The sequence below is a fragment of the Lynx canadensis genome, chromosome B1 (assembly GCF_007474595.2).
Source record: "Lynx canadensis isolate LIC74 chromosome B1, mLynCan4.pri.v2, whole genome shotgun sequence".
NCBI classification, from domain to species: Eukaryota; Metazoa; Chordata; class Mammalia; order Carnivora; family Felidae; genus Lynx; species Lynx canadensis.
In genome coordinates this window covers 201,666,031-201,686,307 of record NC_044306.2, presented here as the reverse complement: position 1 = coordinate 201,686,307, position 20,277 = coordinate 201,666,031, and the positions used below count along the sequence as shown (strand labels likewise).

Genomic DNA, 20,277 nt, shown 5'->3' with positions numbered 1-20,277 from the left:
GCACTCGTTCTACAGAGAATCAGAAGTACCAGACAGACTTCCACTAAAGCAAAAACAAATGGGAACGAGATCACGTGTGTAATGAGACTAAATTAAAGAGAAGAGTTTTCAGTGCAACCTGGATAAATTCTCCCCTGCTGGTGTGCCATTGTCAAATGCCGACAGAACTCAAAGTCCAGATCAGCCTCTGAGTTCTGAGTTTTAACTGGCCTAACCAGAGGGAGATAAACTGCTTATGCAAAGTAACATTGTTTTCTTTCTAACTTTTACTCCGGGGCAGTTATCTGATGATTCATACTCAAATGCTAACATTTCTGGCTTGAAAAGCTGGCCTGATCTTCCCCGATTGAAATCCCTTTGCAGGTTATCACATTACAATAACCAGTGAGGGGTTTATAATTCACCTGGATCTATCAGACATCAGAATTCGTTAGCAGCGCTACAAAATGGCAGTTTTTATGCCTTCAAAAAAGTCCATGTTGAAGACTTAACAGAAATGCCATTTTTCCCTAGAAGGGGAAAACTTCCCATCAGGCAGCTGACAGAATGAAATGCCAAGCAGAAAGCCACGTGGGTCAGGGGAGGCAGTAAACGTGTGCACAGACACCTGAAAGGCAGTCCTCCTGCGAAGGGCAGAGCAGCTACCAGACAAAATCCAAGCATCAAAACAAAGCTCATCATTAGGAAATCCTAAACGCTTTCGGAAAAATTGTTGGAAAGCAATGAAACTAATTTTTAGAAGTGCAAAACCTCCCATAAGGAGAAACTAAACTGACCTCCGTCTAGGAAATCAAAAATTTCAAAAACACTAAGCAGGTTTATTTAGAAAAAAAAAAAAATGTGAACAAGCAGAGTTTTAGAATTTTTAAAATGCAAAAGGCTCTAACATGATGAAAACCACTTAGTCAAGGATAAAACATTTTACCACATAAAATACCACACATCATGGCGTATTAAAGTGTATGTCAAAGTGATACCTTTGCTTGTCAAATGTCTGTGCATAAAAATGCTACAGCTTTCAACTACTGGCCTCAAAATTACAAAGTGATCCGTCTTCTGAGTTTCGATAGGTGGGGGGAAAATGGCCTGAAATTCCGCAGCTGACTGGTAAGACAGTGGGTCAATTTTTTTTAATTACTTTAGAAAGCTGTAAGTAATACATATTACAGTTCTCCAAAATGAAATTAGGTAATGAGCAATACTGTGGTAAGAGTTTGGTATCTGTCAGTAAGAGATACCCAATTCAGTATAAAAATTTTGTGTGGATTATCTGATTCATATCCTACTAGTTAGAAATTGTGAAGGATCAGAATAAAATTCTCCATTTGATTTTGCAAAAAGATACACATCTGAGAACTCAGAATAGGTTCGAAGCACATGTATTTTTCACCCATTGAATCACATGCTTCAAAGATTACATCAAGTCTGTAGCTGTGACTCGTAGGATAACTTACAGCCCCTAGGAAGCTATTGAAATGAACAGTATCATCATTTAAAGTATAACCCGCTACTGTTTCCCCAAAGTGTGTATTCTGGGTGACATAAAATTTTATTATTTTTGCTGTGGAAATTCTTCCTTTTGCAGAAACTAGGGAAGCTCCAGGGCTGAAACAAAAGTAGGCTTGTTTATTTTAGGACATCTTAGAACTTTTAATATGGTAATGTGCATCTGGAACCTCCAGAAAGGAGACACAGTAGATAGCATTTTCCATACTTATTTAATTATAGACCTCTTTTGTGTTCCTCAGAACACACTTTGGGAAATATGACCTTCTAAGCAGAAAGAATTAACATATTCCCTAACGGCCAAGTCATAAGTTAGACACAGATCATCTTAGGGTCCTTATATCCTAAATTTCCTAGAGTTGACAAGTTAAACTGAAGATACCATTTACGAATAAGATCATTAAGTATTTCTTTCTCCTTTACTTTCCTTTAAATAATCTGCAAAAATTATAGTTCTACATAGTAAATCAATCAGTACTCCTTTTTACATAGTATCCGAAGCTTACAGATTTCCCCCCTTTCCCCTGGCACGCCTCGATCCTCATCTGGGATTACATATACTGAGGGAGGGTGGATGCCTGCATCAATGCATACCAATTATCCGCCAACGCCTATTACAGGCACAGCAGCAAAGCTGGCACCTGAGTGTCAAGGAGGTGTTGACAGCCATTGAAATGATCCTGGGTTTATTTCCATTGACAAAACCACCAAGCTGCTCTTTAGTGGATCAAACAGGTATCTGACAACAGGATGCTAATGGCAGGGCCACCACCAGGAGTGAACTCAACTGGCCAGTGGCTCTCCAACACAGGAAGGCAGAGTGTGGTGCTCAGAGGGCATCCTCCAGGGCCCCCCAGTGGAGGGTCAAGACAATGGAGATGTACCCGTACTTAAACATCTGCTGGGGTCAAGCACAGCTGCTAACAAATTTAGAAACGCTACCAATCTGGGGGCACCTGGGTGGCTCAGTCGGTCAAGGGCGTGACTCTTGATTTCGGCTCAGGTCCCGATCTCATGGTTCTTGAGATGGAGCCCCGCATCGGGCTCTGCGTTGAGAGCGTGGAGCCTGCTTGGGATTCTTTCTCTCCCTCTCGCTGCCCCTGCTCCTCCCCTTCCCCTGCTCACGTTCTCACTCTTTCTCTCTCTCAAAATAAATAAATTAACTTAACAAAAGAAAAGAAAAGCTACTGATTTTAAGTGTACTTTGAGGCATCCCTGAATCTGGGAAACATGCTGAGAAGCCCCACTACTCTTAGAGGCCAAGTACAGTGGCATTAATATGACTGTTGATCTATAGAATTCTCCCTACATCAATGACATCTGTCAAGACCCAAAATATAAATAATTTAAAGACCAGGCAATGTTAACAATGCAATATTCTCGAAAATATACTTAATATACCCAGCGACCTGCACAGGTCCCAACCTGCCTGTGGTCTGGGGTTGCTATCCGCCTCAAGCAGCAAAGTAGAGAAGACAGCACCTATGACCACAAAGTCCAGACTTGAGGGTTACCTCCAGGACTCATCACTATTCACCCAGCCCGCGCTTCAGGGCAGTCACAGAAGTGGATTCCTTAACAATAAAATAATAATAATACAGTTTCAAAAAATAAAATACCCAGCAAAGTAGGACACAAAGGTGACAGAGTTTGGATTGGAATTTACACTAATTAAAACCGTTCTCAAAAAACAGACTGAAATGATGATCTGTAGAGCTCTATATGGGTCAAAACTCTTTAAAATTTCACTGATATACTCAAGTCATTAATATTATTACAAAGGGAAATGTAAATACAAAAAGTAGCAGAAATACACCCTCACATATACCCCAGGAACATACGCTCACAGCTGAGAAAAGCATATACACAAAACCAGTCAAGTATCCAAACACTGAACATAAAAGTCAACTTTCAAATGACTCCCGTTAAACATGAAGTTGGTTAGGGCGGGCTGGCTCATTCAGTTCAGCGTCCGACTTCGGCTCAGGTCATGATCTCGCGGTTTCTGAGTCAAGCCCCACAGCACAGAGCCCGCTTTGGATCCTCTGTCCCCCTCTCTCTCTCTCTGCCCCTCCCCTGCCTGCAATCTCTCAAAAGAATAAATAAACATTTAAAAATAAATATGAAGTTGGTAATGCTTTTCTTACAGATTCTGGTCAAGTTCTCGCTCGTGAAGTATTTCATTTGGGGGTTAGCAGTAAGTATTCCAGTCAAGTGAATATGAAATTAGACAACTCTGGAAAAAAGGGATTGTAATCTCTAGAAATGTGTAATAAATTAGAGAAATCTTCTCCAGATGCATCTTCCAGGTGTTATCTAACCAAGGAACCAGAGCTACTGGAGCGATTTTGGCCCTGAGGGGTGTTGGAGATCCTGGAACATTCATGTTTCAACCCCTCACTGACAAGGTCAAAGGTCTGTGTAATTTATGCCGAAGTCACTACCGACAAATCAATCCTCCTACCCTGACCTCTCAGCCTCACATTCCAACCCTCCACAGGACATTTGTTTGAACGTGAGCTGGCTGGCCTCGTCCTGTGGGAGAACTGCACACGTATGCACTCACGTTCAACTGCCATCTTTTCTCCGATGTTGCCATTCCTTCCCGAAATAATCTCACACCAATGAATTTCAATCTTCCGTGCTCTCTCCATCACCAACCTCCTACACCTCCTCGCTGCGTACTTGAGTCACCACTGTGTAACCTATCATGTTACAGCAAAACCCCCTTTGTGCCCTTATGTCTTTGGGGGAGACAAAGACGAAGCATTCGGGCTGGATTCAGCTTCCGCAACAGAGTCGACACCACCCGGGCCTCCCACAAGGCTAACTAGCGCCCCAACGTGAAGGTGCTGGGAAAGAGGCAGGGGGCCTAAAACTCAAAGGAAGGGCTGACTAAAACAGAAGGACCCACCCCCCACCCAAGGGTGTGAGATCTTTACTACGAGAGCAATGCAGAACAGGACTTAAGAGGGGACAGAGTCGCTGTGGTGGCGGACTTTATAGGTCAGAGCTTACTCAGACCCGCAGAATCAGAATTTGCATTTTACCCAGTTCCCCAGGGGACAAATGCACGTTTTTTCTTAAGTAACCTCTAGGCCCAATGTGGGGCTTGAACTCGTGACCCGGAGATCAAGAGCTGCATGCTCTACAGACTGAGCCAGTCAGCCGCCCCCAAATGTACTTCACAGTTTGAGAACACCTGCCCTCAGACACCTTTCCCTACCTCAAGGTGAGAAAGACGCCCGTCTGTATTTTCTTCTAAAAGTACTCCAGGTGTTCTTCTCATGTTGTGGCAACCTGAATTACTGCTCCCAACTAGCCCTTCCCTTCCACGTCCCGTTACACAGCAAGGCCCTACCGTCGCCGTGGGAAGGACTGGCAGTGCCTCCCCGGACGTGGGCCGAGTACACGCCCTGCGCTGCTCCCCGTGACCCCGGTGTGACACACACCACGTCCAGGCGGCTTCAAACGTGATGGAGTGATTAGGCTCGGCCTCTTCTGGTATCACAGGAAGAACGTGTCCCAAACGCGACAGCCTCAGCCCGGGTCTCAGAATGACAAGACCGTGGCGACCGACTCGCAGCCGCCAACGTGTGACGTGAGCCAGGGAGGACCGTCTGGTGCTTCAGCCACTGAGAACTCAGGGGTTCTGTCACCACAGTACAGCCTTGTAAAACCTAATGAAACGTTCAAGTCCTTGCTCCATCTCCCAGTTACCACACCTAGGACCAGGCAGGCAGGCACCCGACTGCACGTTTTTCTGTACGGAAAGGGCCAGCGTCTCTGCAGGATCAGCCCTCCACCCCGTGGGTGCTGGCACTTCTTCCCGCAGCAAAGTCCCCCAGAACCGCACGTCTGCCTGGGGCCCTCTGCTGTGCTGCACACACTCATCCCCAGGCGACACCACGCGCTCTTAACTGCTAGACTCTCGCGTGAGGTACCGGGAGTCTTCCTCACGAGGGTCCTCCCTATGCATGGCCCTTGGCTCTGTCTTACAATTTTAGGATCGGCCACCACCTTCGGTGAGAAACCCCGCCGGGGTTTTCACTGGAAACGCACTGAACATACACATCAACTTGAAAACAGACCCGCAGCGTTTACACTACTGAGGTTCCTTCCTAGTTATGAACGAGGACCATCTCTCCATTTCTTGAGGTGTCCTCCCAGATCTCTCAAGTGAGTTTTCAGGTTCCACACACAGATTTATTCCTAGAGCCTAGGCCACAGGCTCTCCTAGGTTCTATACGAAGGAGAAGTTTTGTGTTTCTAGCGGTGCAGGCCTTAGGCAGGTCAATGCCGCTCTCTGGTTGTGGGGCCGCCCTCACCTGGGCGGGGCAGGGAAGAGAAGTGTCCTCTGTCCGGAACCTGATGATACAGGAAGTGTTTCCACACTTCCTCATTAAAACCAACGTTCTCTGTAGGTTTTCTGCAGACACCCTTTACTGGTTAAGAACATTTCTGTCCACTGGCAGTCTGCGAGAATGGCTCTCGCTCCGTCACCTAGGTCTGGAATTAGTGAAGAAAGGGACTTCCTTCCTTACGACATACACGTGGTTTTCTCCCAGCGACAGCAGAAGCAGCTTGCTTACGGGCTCTCTACCACCCGAGCGTTCGACACGCTCGTTCTTTGCATCCCAACGACCCATGAGGTAGACACCGTCATTATTCCCTTTGAACAGATGACGAAACGGGAACTTAGAACAGAAACTTAGTTTCTCCAAACATCAAGAAAGAGGAAGAGTCGGGATCCGGAAGCAAGCGAAGCTAACTCCAGAGCCAGGCTCCTGGTCACGACACACCCTCTGGCGACAACTCACAACCACCCAAAGGGCGCTTCTGGCCCCGAAGGGGAGGCGCGCAGCAGCAACGGTCCGCGTCCGACTCTGGCTTTCCAGCAGTTCCACTCTGCTCTGACCAGTCCAGTTGGACCACAGATGCCTTCAGAAGTCCTGCAAATCGGGGCGCCTGGGTGGCGCAGTCGGTTGAGCGTCCGACTTCAGCCAGGTCACAATCTCGCGGTCCGTGAGTTCAAGCCCCGCGTCGGGCTCTGGGCTGATGGCTCGGAGCCTGGAGCCTGTTTCCGATTCTGTGTCTCCCTCTCTCTCTGCCCCTCCCCCGTTCATGCTCTGTCTCTCTCTGTCCCAAAAATAAATAAAAAAAAAAAACGTTGAAAAAAAAAAAATTAAAAAAAAAAAAAATGGTAGTTCCGGGGCGCCTGGGTGGCGCAGTCGGTTGAGCGTCCGACTTCAGCCAGGTCACGATCTCGCGGTCCGTGGGTTCGAGCCCCGCGTCAGGCTCTGGGCTGATGGCTCAGAGCCTGGAGCCTGCTTCCGATTCTTTGTCTCCCTCTCTCTCTGCCCCTCCCCCGTTCATGCTCTGTCTCTCTCTGTCCCAAAAATAAATAAACGCTGAAAAAAAAAAAAAATTAAAAAAAAAAAAGAAGTCCTGCAAATCATCAAAGCAGGACAAATCCAAAGAGGGGAAAAAGGAAGGTAGGATTAAGTGAATCAAGAATTTTAAATTCACATGAAATAGGTTCCAAAATTTTGAGAATGAGCTACTGTTCTAAGTACCTCTACGCCACTGGTAATTTTTCGAAAGTATGTATAGCTAAAGAAAACCCAGAAGTCTCAACCACACCAAGAAAATCGCAGGTTAGCATAGACACCACGTGAAATCACATTAAGTTTAAGGAAATCGGTACGTTTCATCGGGGGTGGGGGAAGCTTACTGCACACACTAACTGCTTATGCACCTGCCACACACACGTCATACGTGTAGTGGGCGGGAGCAGGGATGGTGGCTGAGGGGAGTCACAGAGAATGGGGAACAGGCTTACCCTACATTTCTTCAGAAAGACAACCGACAAGTAACATCAAATCAATCAAGTTTTCTAAGAAAACGACCGTCCAGCTGTGGCAGACACGGACGTCCCACCCAGATACCCCCAGTGAAGCATGAGCTGCAGGCCACCGCACACCCCCAGTGCTGTGTGCGGGCGCCTCTTGACGGACAGCCCCAGCCACAGGGCGCTGCCCCTTGCCCGAGAGTGGTCTACATCCGACAACTGATGAGACTGTGCAGGTCTGGTCATTTGGTTCGTTCTGGGGCAACTCTCAAGGGCTATTCTAGCTGCCAGCCTCCCCACGGGGTTGGCCAAGGCTGGGCCGGGCCTACAAGGCAGCCCAGTGTCTCCTTCCTTTCTACAGGCACGGACCCCGTGGGTTCTTCTTAATCAACATCGCACGCTGAACCGCCTACAGCTGCTTTGCAGAGAACCCACTTCCCAAAGAACCGACTCCTCCATCAGATTCAAGTGACCCTTAACTGTATTCGAGTATCAGAAACCACCACCATTTGGTGCGTATGCAAGACACGGTGGGCGTGACGAGGCATCTGGGGGGCAGTGGTGGCACGTTCTCTAGTAACTTTAAAGCTAAGAGAATGTGATTTCAGCACGTGCACAAAATAATCATCCTCAACGTCCCACGTCATCATTTGCTCTGCAGATCAACCGGAATCCACGTTTCTACGTTCCGTGTTTAGGAACATGGATACGCTCACCAAAGTCCTAGGTACCACAGTCCCTTCAATTAGTAACTCCTTTCCACTCTCCTACGACCAGCGTTCAATCTACCTCTGTTCGGCCCCTAACCCAGTAACCGTGTCCTTCCAGGATGAGGGAAATGTGGACAGAGACCCGCGGAGAAGGCCACACGCACAGAGAGGCAGAAACCGCAGCGAGGGGCAGACAAGCCAAGGAACCAGAAGCTGAGAGAGAGGCACAGAACAGGTCCTTCCTGAGAACCTCCAGAAGGAAGCAACCCTCCCACACCATCTTTTCAGGCTGGCAGCTTCTACAGCTCAGCAGGGAGGAAGGATCACTCTGTTGCTGCAAGTGCCCAGTAGCCCTGGGGAAGTCCTGCGGCACTCCCTACCTTACGCGGGATTGGAAGGGCATTTCTGCTGCTGCAAATTCCACCTCCTGAAAAGCACACGGCATGGGACAGTGAGGAGAAAGGACCCGGCAGGCGTCAGAGTCAGGAGCACGCCGACTTTGCGCTCAGAGACATCCTCTGATCTGGTGCTGTTCAAACATTTCTCAAAGAAGCAAAACCCAACACTGCGCCTGAAAGCGGTTCCAGGGGGCACAGGCGAGGGGCAGGGGAGCTGCCCCAGCTGCGTCTCCCCACCCCGCCTCCAGAATTCTCTTACTCGTTTGTTCATTCAAAAAACATGGGAACTCCTGCTCTGTGCCAGACATGCTTTCACAGCAGGAAAAAACACCAAGCGAAACCAAACCTCTGCATTTTCCAGAGGAAGACGCCTAAACGTATTCAGGGTCCCACGGCGGGTCCACAGCAGAGCCGCACTGCACGTGCAGCGGGGAAGCTGGTGCCGCTTCCGTCCCACCGCTGCTCCTCCTCCGTCCTGCAGGCTTGCTGTCATACAACTTTGAGGGATCGAAGCAAAGCCTTCCTACTTTGCGTTCAGCGTATCCTTCTTAATCAAAGCTTTCGGTTTGGCCACTGCTGTTCACCATTCCCAAAGACCTAGAGACGTTCTGAGAAGCTGACAGACCTGAACCCTGGGCCGGAAGGAAAGTGAGACCAGCGCTCACCCCACTTTAGCCAGTGGCAGACTGCAGGGTGCTACCCGATCCTTCCCCAGGTCCTCTGCTGCCTGCCCCGGCAAGGCCCAAGAGGGTCCACTCGGGGCAGTTTCAGTCTCCGGGCCACCGCTAGGGGAAAAACAGTCATAAACGCTGCTCTGAAACGTGCACTTATGTTTTTGGAAAGGGGAGAACGAACTGCAGGGGGAAAAGTGTAACGTGTAAGGGAAGAAATCTTTGCCTGATATCAGGCAATCCAGGCACACAAACACAGCCAACGACGCAGTAAGCAGCAGCCCGTGAGCCGCGCCGGCCAGGTCCTCAGACCGACCTGGATCCTCTCAGCATGAATTTTCACTTGCCACTCATGTCCATTTGCCCGCTCGTACTGTCAGGACAGAGCAGGGCTGCGTGTGTGTGGTGACCAGGGGGGTGCCCCGCTCAGACGGCCCTGCAGGAGAACCCACTGCCGGGGGCCGAGCTGACCCACGGCCTCCTGCTGCTGCCGCCGCCGCACATTCAGAGTCACCGCAGCGACAACGGGCCCACTCCCAGCACTGCTGACCCGGAAGGGGTACTAGGTGACCCAGGCCACCCAGCCTGCGGCAGCCCCCCAGTAGCCTGACCAAGGCTCTCTCAGAACCGCCCTGGCCTGAGGCGGCCCCCCACCCAGTCCCTCCTCCCCTCGCTGCCTCGCACAGGGTCTCACCTGCACAGAGGTCAGAAGGCTGTCCCCCCACACTCCTGCTGCGTCTCTGCCCTAACGGAGGCGCAGAGCCTGACTGGGATTCTCTGCCTCCCCCACTCGCGCTCACACGCATGTGCACGCTCTCCCCCCCGAACAGTAAATAATAAACATTAAAAAAAAAAAAAAAGAATTTTGGGCCCTGGTTCCACCATATGTTATTTGTAACCTTAAAGAAGCCCTCCCGGCCACAGCTGCACCGTGTGCGGAACGGACAGGATACCACCCGTCCAGGGTCGGAGGACGACACAGGAGTCCGTTCCCTGCGGTCCCTCACACCAGGCATGCGGCACAGGAGCTGCTGAGCAGGCGAGGGCTCACCCACCTCCCCACCCACTCTCCCTAACCATTTCTGAGACTCCTTTCCCTTCCACCAAGAAATCTGACTACTTTGTAACCAAATAAAGCTCCCAAATAATCCTATATACCCACTAGTGATACCTTGTTCAACTGAGCCTAACTGATGATTAAACTTTATTTTCATTCCTGACTTGCCTGTGGTGGGCTTATGGTTTATTTTACTAGATTTTAGAAAACAAAATATCATCAGAGATAGAGATCTTAACACTCTTGAAACTTAAGCTGTTTCCCTAAAGCTTTAAGCATGCTTTTTAGAAAAAAACAACAACCCAATGCAAAAATCTAAAACTGGAGTTCAGTACCACCTTCCTACTGCTGGTTTTGCAGCTCCTTTAAGTTTGTAGCACTCTAGGTTATGAGGTTTATTATTTTTTTTTATTTTATTTTTGAAAGAGAGCTCAAGTGGGGGAGGGGAGGGGCAGGGGGAGACACAGAATCCAAAGCAGGTTCCAGGCTCTGAGCCGTCAACACAGCACCCCACCTGGGACGCAAACTCACAAACTGTGAGATCATAACCTCAGCTGAAGTAGGAACCTTAACTGACTGAGCCACCCAGGCGCTCCTCTTTCAAAAAATTTTTTAATGTTTACTTTTTTTAATTTTTTTTAATCTTTATTTATTTTTGATAAAGAGACCGAGTGCGAGCGGGGGAGGAACAGAGAGACAGGGAGACACAGAATCCGAAACAGGCTCCAGGCTCCAAGCTATCAGCGCAGAGCCTGACGCGGGGCTCGAACTCACTAACTGTGAGATCATGACCTGAGCTGAAGACGGCTGCTTAACCGACTGAGCCACCCAGGCACCCAGTTTATTTACTTTTGAGAGAGAGAGAGAGAGAAAGAGAGAGAGAGAGAACGTGCACAAGTGGCGAAGGGACAGAGAGAGAGAGAGAGAGAGAGAGAGAGAGACACAGAATCCGAAGCAGGCTCCAGGCTCCGAGCTGTCAGCACAGAGCCCGACGTGGGGCTTGAACTCACGGACCAAGAGATCAAGACCTGAGCCGAAGTCAGACGCTTAACCGACTAAGCCACCCAGGCTCCCCCAGATTATGAGGTTTTTTCAAGAAAATACACACTGACTTTGCACACTTAATTATTAGCAGTTTTTAAAAAAACTCAAGAATGACGTACAAGCACTTACATAAGCAGCCCAAAAAGCTTCCAAGCAGATAAACTAAATTGTTGATGGTGGTTACTCACAGGGAGCAGCATTAGGTGGTGTAAGGACGAGGGATACTTCCCTTTAAACTCTTCTTTTAAAAAGTCTTTACAGGGGGCACCTGGGTGGCTTAGTCAGTTAAGCACCCAACTCTTGATTTCAGCCCAAGTCATGATCTCACAGTTCGGGAGTGAGAGCCCCGCATCTGCTTCAGATTCATTCATTCTCTTTCTTTCTCTCTCTCAATAAATTAACTTAAAAAAAAATCTTAAGAAAAAAGTCTGTACTGGACAGGCTACATAACTGGTAGGGTCCAGTGCAAAGTGAAAATGTAGGCCCTTTGGTCAAAATCATTAAGAGTATCACGACTGTGCCAGCAGAGCACTAAACCAAGTGAGGACTGTCTGTACAGGTTGCTGACTCATGAAGCTGACCCTGAAGCTTTACGGTTTTCTTTTTTAATTCACACTCAAGTTAGGCAGCACGTAGTGCAATAACGATATCAGGGGTAGAATCCAGCGATTCATCCCCTATGTGTAACACCCAGTGCTCATCCCAACAAGTGTCTTCCTAAATGCCCCTTACCCTCTCAGCCCATCCCCCCACCCGCAACCCCTCAGCAACGCTGTTTGTTCTCTGTATTTAAGAGTCTCTTATGTCTTGTCCCCTCCCTGTTTTTATATTACTTTTGCTTCCCTTCCCTTATGTTCATCTGTTTTGTATCTTAAATTCCTCAGATGAGTGAAGTCGTACATATTTACCTTTCTCTGACTAATTTCTGTGTAATTTTTAACCAAATACTCAATGTGCAATACAAAGAATTTGTCTTCCTTAGTAGTACAAAATTAGATCACAGGGCCACCCATGATATAAGAAGAAAATATCCAGGTTGATGTCTGAAGTTATTAAAATATACCCACCAAAAAAATTTTAACATGATCAATGATAATTCAGAGAAGTTAGAAACTTTCTGGTCTTTTTTTTTTTTTTTTTTAGGCTGCGTTACAGTAAGAAGGTTATGCACAGAAGTTCACCAAGACACGTGTTAGGAATGTTCACAGCAGCACTGTATGAAAGCCCATCCCATCAAAGAGTTAAATTCTGGCACATTCATACAATGGACTATTAGGCACATTAAAAAAAAAAAAAACAAAAAAAACACAAAACAGTGAAGTAGGTCTGTACACAGAGATCTGTATGTGCTGATATGGAAAGCGCTCCAAGATGCACTCCAAGATACAAAGTTCAGAGTTTGCTTAAACACAGAACACTCTACAGGGACTCTGTTTTTTAGAAGTACTGGAATGTAAAAAAAAAAAAGAAAAAAGAATAAAAAAAGCATTTTTTTTTCCTGTGACATTCAAGAAACTTAATCAGTGGTTCTTTAAGTACAGGATGAATACAAGAGGGGAAGGAGAGCCAAAGAGGAGACTTACTTTTCATCTTATAACTTGATGCTTTTTTAGATTTCTTAATGTACTTTTTTTTTTAAGTTTTATTTATTTTTGAGAGACAGACTGAGAACACAAGCGATGGAAGGCGAGACAGAAAGAGAGACAGACACAGAAACCGAAGCAGGCTCCAGGCTCTGAGCTGTGAGCACAGACCCCGCGTCCGTTCAAATTCATGAACCAAGAGATCATGACCTGAGCTGAAGTCAGAGGCTTAACAGACCGAGCTTACCCAGGCGCCCCACTTAACGTGTACTTGGAAAAATCTGAACAAGTTTTACAACAGTTACTAATATTTGGAACAATGTTTTAATGAATCATACAAAATATACCTTAATTGTATTAAATACAGCTTTTAAGTTTATAAAAACAAGAAAACTTCTTTGATGGTACTAGCAAAAAAAAAAAAAAAAATTAACAAAAGTACCACCAGTACTCAATTATCTACGGTGGTACCCAAGAAAGCAGTGGCAAATAACAGCAACCAAAAAAAGAATTTAAAAAGCGTCTCTTCCATTTCAAACCTTCTCTCGATTACAATCTTCAGAGAAGATGCTAAGTAGCAAAATGTTAATCAGACACGAGAGAAAGCTAGTAACTGAATAAAGAAAACCAAATAAAGGGCTTGAATAAATCCCCAAACTGGGCAAAGGATTTTGAAATAGTTCCGTACTGGCTATTAAGATGCCAAAGGTACTCTGGAAAATGTAATTGAGCTGGAAACCAACTCCTGCCGGAAAGGGAAAACAAGCCCCGCCCCCCGCACTTGCCAGCTCCCCGCATTTCTGAGCTGACAGCCGCGGGGCCAAAAAGACCCGTGAAAACGCGCTGCCACGTTTCTTTGTGCTTCCTTATCTCCGCAATTCTTTTCTCCAGAGGCGGTGGACTCATGTCAGCACGTACTGAGCGACCAGTCCCCTGTGCCAGGCACCAGGAAGACTACAGGCGGTGTCAGTCACGAGAGGAGCGCAAGCGCGCGCGCGCGCGCACACGCGTGCACACACGCGCGCGCACACACACACACAGCGCCTATATTCACAGCACTCCCATTTCTTTACCACTCTAGCTAGAAACACGCACACACAAAGCAGCATGTTCTCAAGCATACTGTAATCAATGAACTATTGCCTTTATTTCTAATACAGATACTAGTTCATCCGCTGGGACAGCCCTGCCATCCCCTCAATTCTTTGGGGCAGGTTTTAAGAAAGGTTTATTAGGAATATATAGATTTTCAATGATTTCTTTTAAAAAACTTCATAATCATAAACACAGTCAATGTAAATTAAATAGCAATACATACTCCTAAGTTGCTGGAAATAGGAAATTCCGTATTACATGAGGACCAACAGATATTACTTTCTAAAGTTTCTAGATACATCTTTCCATCAATAATACATATATATTTAAAAGCAGTGACTGGGGCACCTGGGTGGCTCAGTCGGTTGAGCACCCAACTTCAGCTCAGGTCACGATTTCACAGTTTGTGAGTTCGAGCCCCGCATCACTCTCTCTGCTGCCAGCATGAAGCCCGCTTTGGATCCTCTGTCCCCCCTCTCTCTCTCTCTCTGCATCTGCCCTGCTCACTCTCTCTCTCAAAAGTAAACATTAAAAAATAGAATAAAAACAATAACCATATACTTAATTAAAAGTTTCAAAATTATAGCTGGTTTTCCTCACCTAGTTTCTCCCCCTCCAGCCAAGGGTTAGGACTGCTGACCAAAGGAAGAGACAGAGGGTTGTGGGAAAGCCTAGTGACTGAGAAAGCTTTGGAGATAGTGTCAAATTCAGACTTTCCACAGTCACTCCAAACATTAAATAGAGACATTCTGTCACTTAATAATTACGAGATATAAGATTAGGGGCACCTGGGTGGCTCAGTCAGTTAAGTGTTCACCTCTTGGTTTTGGCTCAGGTCATGATCTCACAGCTTTGTGGGTTCAAGCCCTGCATCAGACTCTGTGCTGCCAGAGCACAGAGGATTCTCCCTCCCTCCCTCCCTCCCTCTCTCGATGCCCCTCCCCCACTCATGCTATCTGTGTCTCTCTCGAAATAAACCTTAAAATTAGAAGAAAAAAAAAGATATAAGATTAAAATGAAAACATGTGCTTTACTGAAAAATAACATGTAGCGTGAAATTTAACAATTCCCATTTTCCACTTTCTTAAGCCACATGCAAAAAAAAACCCAGCTCACACAGTTAGGTTTGCTGCTCTCCAGAGTAATTTAGGACAACTGTCATGAATCTGCTTGTGCAAAAGTCCTCTCCAAACAAGTACTCACTTTTCTGCTTACTTCCAAACTATCGAAAGAACAGGGTTGCAGTTGGAAAAGCCAAATGATTTCTATCTTTACACACACCAGAATGTGGGTGCCCCAGAAACAAATCTGCAAACACTGTTACAGTAAACCAGCATATACCATCTATCAACTTACCCAACCACTAGTGTTGTCTACACCTGCTCAAAATAATGGCTAAAAGCTGCTACTAACTGAGCACTTACTATGTGCTGGGTCCTGTTCTGTGTCATGTGTACTCACCAAGCTCTGGCAGAAAGCCTTCCAACCCTACTCCCCTCTGCTGAAATCAGGGACCGCAGAGTGAGTGACTTAACTCAGTCAACCACTTAATGGGCAAGTACAACGTAAAAGACTACATCGCACACTAGAAGGAGTAGGGGATGGAGAAGATTTTCCTCTCTTCCCTGGAGAAGTTTATAATCCAGCAAAGAATAAACTAGAATGTCACAAGGAAAAATAACTGAGTGGCAGCATCAGTCAAGCACTGTGGGGGAGAATGACGGGAGTTCATTCTGAAAGTCAGCGGAAGCTTCTTTCAGAGTAGCAGCATTTAAGCCAAGCCTTCAGTATTAAGGCTTTTGTCAGGAAGAAAAAGGCGCAAGGAACTGGACACACGCTTCCATAAGTGGCGGAGGGTCTAGGGCTAAAATACAAGATGGCGAGAGTTGTGCAGTCAAGACAGAGCTTACAAGTGAATTGAGGCCAGGTGGCATGGGTCTCGGTGATTATTTCTTTCTCACTAATTCCCAACCGGTGGCAGTGTCTCCAAGGTGAAGATCTCTGTAGGGGAAGCCTACCGTCAGAACAGAACGAGGCCACAAGCCTCAGGTGTGCCAGGATGGGGGGGGGGGGGACGCTGAGAACCCCCGTGGCGCATACTTGGCAGGTGGGGGGCACGGCAGGGTTTGATTCCCACTCTGAGCAACTCTGCAACAGAGCACAGGAGGACCAGAGAGGAGAACAGGAGGCCAGTCGACAGGCCTGCAGCAGCCACCTACACAAGGACAGCAAGGACAGGCCACAGGAACCGCCGAGGAGGAGACGTGGGGAAAGGTCTGCTGAAACCCTGGTCAAGCAGCAGAAGGCTCAGTCTCCAGCCCCGGTAACGAGGAGGGCAAATGCGCTGTGCAGACACCTTGTCACCTTCTGTGGGAGCAAGGACGTGCAGAGCACGAAGTACAGCCACTTTAAGTGACACTGCAGAGCAAAAATAGCACGGACACGACTGTTCTCATTTCACAGAACAAAGACACTGAAGTCCAAGAGAGATTTCACCGACTTGCCCACGGTGACACGGGGACAGAGAGGAGCCAAGACACCAACCTGAATCTTGCAAATCCAAGTGCCCCCCAAAAAAGCCAGCTACCTTTTCTAACGTAGAACAAATCTCCAAAACAGAAACAAAAGCTTTAAAGAAAAAGCGTGTAATCTGCTGCGAGTGCGGTTTTATTCCAGACAGAAGAAATATTGTGAAACTCGTGTTCTGGTTGTCTCTACCCAAGAGACGGGGTGCACGGACTTGAGAGCAGGGCAGGCTCATGGACCCTGAAAGTTCGGACACAGAGGAGAAAGGCGGCTGTTTGTACTTTGTATAAAAACACCACCTGGTAACTGAAAAGAAACATCTCAAGTGTTAAGTATCTTCAAGGTAGTACAACTACATTTTGAATGTCATGGTTGGTACTCTTATGTCTGCTTATTAAAATACTTTGTAACAATGATATACGAGGAGGAGGACAGGCTGGGACTTTATTTAGCAAACATTTGGCCACTTTAAGGTTTAAGCCCCTCGGCAAGGGCGGGGGTGTAAAATAATGCCATGGTCACCACAACCAGGGCTTAACGTATACGATACAATGTGACATAGGTAATAATGAAAGTAAAAATAGAGGATTATGACGGGAGCAATGAAAAATGCACGTCGACAGGACTGCCAAAGGGTCCCAGAGGACATAAAATCGGGCATGGACCTTTAAAAACCAGAGGAGGCAGGAACGAGACAGAGCATCCCAATCAGAGAAAAGGATATAAGCAAAGGAGGGAGGGAGTAGCTTGGCACATTCAGAGAACCAAGCAGAGTCCCATTCAGTGGAACACTGTGGCGAGAAGACATGTAAAGTTCAGGGATAATGAGGGCCAGTCCCAGGGGCCTTGAACGTGAGGCTGGTGCGTCCCGAGTCTAGGCTCCAACAACAAGCAGTCTCCACTTTCTGAGCCAGAGACTGGCAATATCAGATCTGTGTTTAGGACAGAGGACTGCAGGCAAAGTGTGCACAGGAAGGGGTGGGGAGGAGTCTAAAGAGAAAGCATCAGCCCAGAGCGGAATCTGCAGTTTCACGCACTAAGCAGTAATCTAATTAATATTTTAAAAGGAGAGGACTGTTGACACAATTATTTCGCATCTCCCCTCCCCTGATCATCGGAAGCACCCTGAGACAGGTATCGCCATTCCTTCCATTTTACAGACCGGAAAACCAGCTAAGAGGCGATTAACTGCCCCAAGTCAAATGCTGCTAAAACAGGAAGAAAACCCAGGCACACTATGCAAAACGAAAAGAATCCTTCCTACTGCTTTCGAAAAGTGCTGCTGTAAAAGCAGAGTGATCTATAATACCATTAGAGAAACGCCAAAAACCCATGTAATTTTCCTAAAGGTTTGCAACTTGTGTAACAAATAAGCTAATTACCCTTAAAATAATTACAGACTTGCTTCATGTTCATGCCACGTTAAAGACCTGTGCTTTTCTTTAAAAAACAAAACCCTTTAATTCCACTCCCTGTGGAATTAAATACTTAAAAGTAGTATTCCCCCCTCCATTCAATGTTCCAGTGGCCAAACCCGTAAACAGGCTAACGTAACAACTAACGCAGGTGCCCAAACTGAAGCAGTAAAATACTTTTTGAAAAATTAAAAATGCATTATTTAGTAAGTACAGCGATTGAATCTAGTATACTACAGTAAGTAATGACTGCAAGGATCTTACCTAAAGGTATGCAAAGGCACAATTCCGGAAAATGGTTTGTCACCCAAAAAAAAAAAAAAAGAACCACACACACACACACAAAAGACCTAAAACGATCCTGAGACCCATTTAAGAATGGATCAACCCAAAGGAACCGAGGACAGAATATTTGACCTTCAGGACGCACAGTGGGAGATTCCCCCCACCCCCTCCCGTAAGTTCATAGTCTAGGAAGCGGTCAAGGTGTTCTGGCACGGGTCTCGCGCTGCACAGGAGAAATCTAGCTCGGGGATTTGGCTGTACAATTTTATCCACAGCAACATCACCTATTATCAAATCGGCATGCCCCCCCCCGCACCCCCTCATCAATCTCCTACTACCGTTTTGTTGTTGTTGTCTTCTAACAAGCTAAAGCCCAAAGATGTAAAACGCGTCCTTAGAAACTTGGGACAATGAATCCAAGTGTCCAACCCAGGTAATCAGCAGCAGCAACCACAATTAAATCGTTCCAAGGAACCTCACGTCTCTTCCCCGCCTAATCGGCTGTACCTTTTACCAGGTTAAGTCGCTCTGCACCCTGCCCACAGAGGCCCCAAACTGGAGGGCGGCGACAGCGAAATCAAATTCTGCCACGAATCGGGGGTCTGCTCCAGGACCTCGGCAGGCCCTGTCACCTGCGCGCCGCCCGCGGCACACGCAGAGACCTCGGGCGGCAGGCGACATTCCACACGCGACCACCCCGTGTCCCCAGCCGGCAGGCGCGGGGAGCTGGGCAAGGCCGCCGCGGCCGCGCGAGCCCCACCGGCGGCCCGAGCCCGCGAACTCCCGGGGACCCGCCGCTCCCTCCCGCGGCCGTCACCTTCGCCGGACCCCGCGCCCCGCCCGCCCCGCGCCACAGGCCCGCGCGCCCGTCAGTCAGCGCCCGCCCCGCCCCGCCCCGCGCGGCCCCTCCCCCGCCGGCGGTCTCCCCGCCCGGGCCCCCCAAAGGACAATGCTGGAGGGGAGGGGAGGGGCGCAGGGACGCGCGGGCGCCGAGGGCGGCGCGGCGAGCGCCCACCCGCCGGCCGCAGGGGGAGCCCCGCCGCCGCCGCCCGCCCGCCCTCGGACCCCGCGGCCCCGCGCCCCGCCTCGCCTCCCCGCCGAGAGCCGCTCCCAGCGCGGCCGCACCGGCCCATTGTGCGGACTCATCGTGCGGCCCCCCGCGCGCCCGGCGAGCGGCCGCGCGGGCCGGGGCGGGGGAGGGGGGGCGGGGAGGGGGGTCTCCGGGGCCCGGCCGGGCTTCTCGCGGAGCCCGCGGCCCGGCGGGGCAGCCCGGCCTCCCTCCGGGCGCCGCCGCCGCGGCCCCCGCGCCCGCCCGCCCGCCCGCCCCGGCCCCCACGCCCGCCCGCCCCGGCCCCCACGCCCGCCCGCCCGCAGTACCTGCCGAGCGGCCGGGCGGCGCGGCGGCCGGCGGGGGCGCCTCCTCTCGCGGCGAGGGCTCCGAGCGGCTGCCGAGCGCCGGCGGCCCTGGCCTGCGCCTTACGTAAAGCGGCGGCGGCTCCGGCGCCACTCGGCGGAGGGCGGGAGGCGGCGCGCCGCGGCCGCTCCGCTCCGTTACCCGGCAACTGGCCTCAGCGCCCCGCCAGCCGGGCGCGCTCCATATCCTTCCGCCCAGCCGCCGGATTACATCAGCGCCGGCCCGCCCCGCCCCGCCCCGCCCGGCCCCGCCCCTCCGGCCGGCCGGCCGGCCCTGTGGGCGGGCCGCCGGCCCGGGACCCGGCCGAGCCCCGCGACGGGGCGTGGGCGCCGGGCGCGGCGCGAGGGTGGAGGGCTGCCGGCGGGAGCCCACCCCCCACGCGCGGGCCGTCGGAGGGGAGACGCCCCCCCTCCCCCTGCGGAGGGGCGCGTGGGGCGGCTCTGGGCGAGAGCCCCTGAACTCCGCCGCGGCCGCCCCACCCCGGACCCCAGACCCGGCTGGGGCCGCGCGGCTGGCGGTGCGCCGCCCCACCCGCGGCCCGGTGCAGCCCCCGCCTTTCCGGGTGCAAGCTCCACCTGTCTGCGCCCCCTCCTAACCGCGTCCTGGGATGGCTGGAGTGGGCGGTTTAAAATAAAGACTTCAATTTTTTTTTTTTTTTAAAGAAACCCAGAAGACAAGCTAAAGAAATGTGACACGGCTCTTTTTATTAAGTAGGCAAAAAT

The 20,277-nt window shown here is 49.5% G+C and overlaps 1 protein-coding gene across 5 annotated transcripts in view; it reads right to left on the bottom strand.

The window, feature by feature from the left end:
- KIAA0232 (KIAA0232 ortholog) overlaps positions 1-19,535 on the bottom strand; it is a 99,707-nt gene extending 80,172 nt beyond the window's left edge. For 2 of the 5 annotated variants that reach the window (XM_030314262.2, XM_030314261.2), the window contains exon 1: positions 4,733-6,452. The gene's annotated coding sequence lies outside the window, so the exon portion shown is untranslated. Of the gene's footprint in view, positions 1-4,732; positions 6,453-18,648; positions 18,894-19,518 lie in introns of those variants that run through there. The other 3 variants (XM_030314256.1, XM_030314255.1, XM_030314254.2) reach the window with 3 other exon arrangements.
- Positions 19,536-20,277: the final 742 nt, after the last annotated feature.